General features: G+C 49.8%; 2 non-coding genes and 1 pseudogene across 2 annotated transcripts; 2 read left to right on the top strand and 1 right to left on the bottom strand.

The window, feature by feature from the left end:
* Positions 1-748: 748 nt before the first annotated feature.
* Positions 749-822, top strand: TRNAF-GAA (transfer RNA phenylalanine (anticodon GAA)). Its single transcript has one exon. It is a non-coding gene; the product is annotated as a tRNA-Phe (tRNA).
* A 264-nt stretch (positions 823-1,086) lies between these two features.
* Positions 1,087-1,161, top strand: TRNAP-UGG (transfer RNA proline (anticodon UGG)). Its single transcript has one exon. It is a non-coding gene; the product is annotated as a tRNA-Pro (tRNA).
* A 1,842-nt stretch (positions 1,162-3,003) lies between these two features.
* The window catches only part of LOC114926183 (uncharacterized), a 1,582-nt pseudogene continuing 88 nt past the window's right edge, over positions 3,004-4,497 (bottom strand).

Here is a 4,497-nt window from a genome sequence, read left to right as displayed (position 1 = left end):
CCCTTCTCGACCAGACGAAGGAGATATGAATTCCATTCAGGCGGGTAAGGGCTTTACTCTGTGTTCTCTCCAGGTCGCCTTTGCATTGGCGAAGACTGGAAAAGTTCATCATTCAGTGGTGGGGTCGGTCTTCATAGAAAAGAGGGCGTCGCCCAACGAGTGGCAGATTTGGATGGAGTCTCGCTCATAGATAGAGGAAGAGTACGCGCGCTAGCGCGCTACGGCTTACGCAGTTGATCGGATCAGATAGCCCTTTGGGCAACCAACCGCACATCAAATTCCGATCAATTGGAGGTCTGGCTGAGTGGCTTAAGGCATTGGTTTGCTAAATCTACATACAAGAAGATTGTATCATGGGTTCGAATCCCATTTCCTCCGGCACGGAAGTGGAACGGGCGGGCGAAATTACGTGAGAGAAAGAACCTAACCTCTTGGTGTTGGTGGAGTCCCCCGGAGGACAGAATAGCACTACTTAGTTACTAGGAGCGGGGAGCCCGTTGCGCGTTGTGGCCTATCTTCTTTTTAGAAGCAAGCTCCCCCGTTTCTTGAAGGCCTGGGCGGCTCTCGGTTCTTGAGCATGTTGGGAGAGGGGATTAGGCGGCAGTTGAAAGAGCTGCTCGAAAGCTTGCAATACTAAACAAGCGAAAAAAGCCCTTTCTTGTTATTAGTAAAGGGCTTTTCCCTAACTAGTAAAGTGGTAAGTAAGGTAGGGCGCTATTCGATGAAGAAAACAGACTTTAGGAAAGTGGTTCAGGTAGCTCAGCTGGTTAGAGCAAAGGACTGAAAATCCTTGTGTCAGTGGTTCGAATCCACTTCTAAGCGGGCTTTGGGTCCAAAGGACAGGTAGCCGGGAGCGAGCCGGATTTTCAAAAATGAAAGTGAATGAAAGAGGAAGCCAAAATGTGAGCGCTCCTGCACTATACGGCTTTTTGGCGGTAGGGTTGGGGTGGCTTGCTGGAGGCAGATTTTATAAAAAAAGCGGTTGATTACTCGGATTGGTTCTCGCGTCCCTGTGCCCAAAAGGATGGGCGAGTTCGGTTCGAGTCTTCATCGATCGGGTGGATCTATATGCGGAGGGGGGTGAGACGAGGTGTAGCGCAGTCTGGTCAGCGCATCTGTTTTGGGTACAGAGGGCCATAGGTTCGAATCCTGTCACCTTGATGTGAGGTAGTAAACACCTAAAGAGCACCCATCCACCCGTAAACTTTCGCTCTTTTAGAAAGAAAAAAAATGGACCGCCCTTGATCTGATCTGGGCGGGATCTAAAGCAGCATTTCTTCCGAATGTTTCGGGGGCAGGCCTTAGGTTCAATTCTTTCTTGCCTATAGTCATGACTATAGGCTTCAGAAGAGAAGAAAAAACTTTTTCTAAAGAAAGAAGTAGTATCTAATTCACGTAAGAAAAGAGAATCAGTCTGCATGCTTAACAGCCTTCCCTGTCTGAATCCCTTTGTAAATGTAAAAAAAAGGGGGCTCCCTCATGGTCTTGGGGGCTATGAGCAAGAACCACATTCCTTAAAGAAAGTATACCCGAAAGCACTTTCTCTAGAATGGGTCAATCAATCAGTAAGTTGCTGACATTGAAGAGATTCAAGTCGATGCTTCAACTAAGACTCCTACATGACTTTCTGTCTGGAGGGAATCAATGTTTCTCAGTGAATGATGATGCAAGGTATATCTGATTGGAGTGTTCTTTTTATCTTAGGATTTTTGGTCTATTTTATACGAACAAGCAATGGTATGATTAAATACTTGCTTGATCGTGAAGATGTAAAATCTTTGAAAATTGGGGTGTGGGGAGTACCCATGACTAAGGAAAGACGTGTTTCAATGTTTCATTTTTTTATCCCCCTTTTTTTACTCTATTTTTCATTTCTATTGATTGGTATGGATTTCAATCTCTTTCTTGTCAAACTCCAATCCATCCTTCTCACCAAATCTCTCCACTTTCTTTTGAGTAGGTGTGGTGGAGGGCTGGTTATAGCTGTTGTTTTGACTATTTTGGATCCCGAGCTGGCTAAGATGATGGCTCCAGGGGGAGAGGAGGGTGGAAGCGGTGCCAGCTCTTCGAAGCAACCGTCTTTTGACCTGAACGTGCCACCTGGCGGAAGGGACGAGTTGTCTTCCGTTATGTATGAGCTATCAGAAGTTGAGAGAAGGATTCAACAGGCGGAGACCGGGATTCAACAAAGCTTGCTTGAGATTGAAGGCTTGAATGAATCAAGGGTCCAAGTTCTTCAAGCCAGTCAAGAAGCGAGGGAAGGGCCGAGAGATCAACCCGCGCCTTAGCACAAGCACTAAGTAAGCCCCCCCTCACATAGAAGAAGGGGATGGGTGGAGGAGATAAAGGAGAGCCCTAATCCCCTAAAATCCCTCATTAGGGAACACCTGTAAGATGAGTCCGCCGCTTTCTTTCATAACAGAGCCGGGAATAACGGCTGGCATAGAAGTATCTCGCACGCAAGGAGATGCATTTCTGGTACAGGTAGTACTGGACAAGCTCTCAGGGAATAATCTCTTTCTTATTTCTTCCTTTTTTCCCATGACGACTAGGAACGGGCAATTCAAAAATTTCACTTCGAATTTCGGACCTCAACATCCAGCTGCTCATGGTGTTTCACGATCAGTATTGGAAATGAACGGAGAAGTGGTGGAACGTGCGGAACCGCATATTGGATTACTCCAGTGCGGCACGAAGCCGCTGACGCCGAGTCGGCTCCTATGCCGCTAGCTATGCCCTGCTTGGTCCCCCGGCACGGTGAAGGTCCCGTAGCGCGTCATGAGCACCGGGCTAAGGGGCGGTTGAGCAACTCAAGCGAACCGCCCTACCTTACTACAACATAAGGACAGAAGGGAGAGGGTTGTGAAGGTGGCCTCGTTATCCACACCTCCGGTCAGATGAATGGAGGCCCTTAGACAAATGGCCGACCCGGGTTTTCATGAGCGTTGGCGGGTCCTGGAGTGCCTGTCAAGGGCGCTAGCGCATACCCCGGGGTGATCATCACCACCTGCACCTCACATCTCGGCACAGCGGAACGTGTAACCCGCCTGCTGTCTCATTCAACTACATTTGTTCCTGTAATCCATAGCCTAACAGAACGCAGCAGCGAGGGAAAACCCGCCCATACAGCCAGCGGGGAGGATGGCACTACTGGCAAAGACCGTCCGGCGAAAACGCCGCAGGCGCGAAGCGTGGTAGGCCTGTGCCGGGGGAGCATAGCATAGGTAGGAAAGGGAGCCCGGACGGTGGAAGAGCCTGGGGGGCCGGGTCATTTGACGGAAATGGAAGGATTTTCCCCTATTAGATTAGAGAAGGCCCTCCGAAGGGAAGTGCATTAATTCTTGGAAAAAGAGGGAGCGAGCCTATAAAAAAATGAAAGTGAATTCAATGAATAGATAGAGTCAACGGTACGACAGACAGCGCTGCCTACACGCGAATTAGCTTCCGAGGTCGAGCAGTCTCAATTTCACTACAGGATTTGCGAATGAATGCTGGGCCGGGCCACCTCGAATGGCGTGAGCCGCATGCGGGGAGACCCGCACGTACGGTTTTTAGGGGGATCTGGTCGAAAGACCGGCCGGCGCCCACCCGACTAGAGGGACTGAGAAATTAATAGAGTACAAAACTTATCTTCAAGCTTTACCTTATTCTGATCGTTTAGAGGGCGATCGCGGACTCACTGAATGAAGTCCTCCGTTTCTTTCGGAGGTGCTGACCCGCAGCGAGGCAGAGATGACTTAGTTACATAAGGAATATGGCGACGACAACAGCATGTCGTAGAAGGAGATAACAGGCGGAGCCAACGATCCGCTAAGACTAACGTATCTACAACTCCATCCCCGAGTGGCAGTCAAACGGAGGCGTGAATGCAAGATGCCAGCGGAATGATCGGCCGGACAGAGGCTAGGGCTGCTTCCTTCCCACCGCGTCCTTCCTAGCCTAGTGTGTCGGAGATATAAAGCGAGTGCACCGGAAAAGAACGGGAACTGGGTCGATCTATTCTATGGCGAAGCATCCGAAGCATAACTGCACACTCACACGATCTTTGCCGAGAGATAGGAGCATTCGGTGGAACCGGTGAACTACACTTGCTTCTGGATAGATGTGTGGGACAGAGGGCTCGTGGTACCAGCTGCCCAACCAGCCTCCTCTGCTTTGAGAACCGTGTGAACGGAGAGTGGGCAGAAGGGAAGGAGGTCCTCATACGGAGTCGCACACGCACACTTACTTGAGCAGTGCGGAAGACTGGGGAATGGGTTGAGTAAACTCCCCTGGGGCCGGAAAAATAACAGACGAAGCTTTACTTAGATAGGGCTTTGATTGGTCTTTTTTTTCTTAGTGATTGAAAAGGGGGGCGCCTGGTTATGTTACAAAAAGGGAAGGCAGAGGTAGTCCTTCGAATGGCGAAACGAAGGGCTAAATAGCGCCAGTGATTCTCTGAGCCGGTCTGGATTTTCTACGCCTCGGGAAACAGGTCGAGATAGATGACAGCACCCT

Source organism: Arachis hypogaea, unplaced genomic scaffold (genome assembly GCF_003086295.3).
Source record: "Arachis hypogaea cultivar Tifrunner unplaced genomic scaffold, arahy.Tifrunner.gnm2.J5K5 arahy.Tifrunner.gnm2.scaffold_22, whole genome shotgun sequence".
Taxonomy (NCBI): domain Eukaryota; kingdom Viridiplantae; phylum Streptophyta; class Magnoliopsida; order Fabales; family Fabaceae; genus Arachis; species Arachis hypogaea.
Note: the sequence above shows the minus strand (reverse complement) of the source record. Positions and strands in the feature narration are given on the sequence as shown.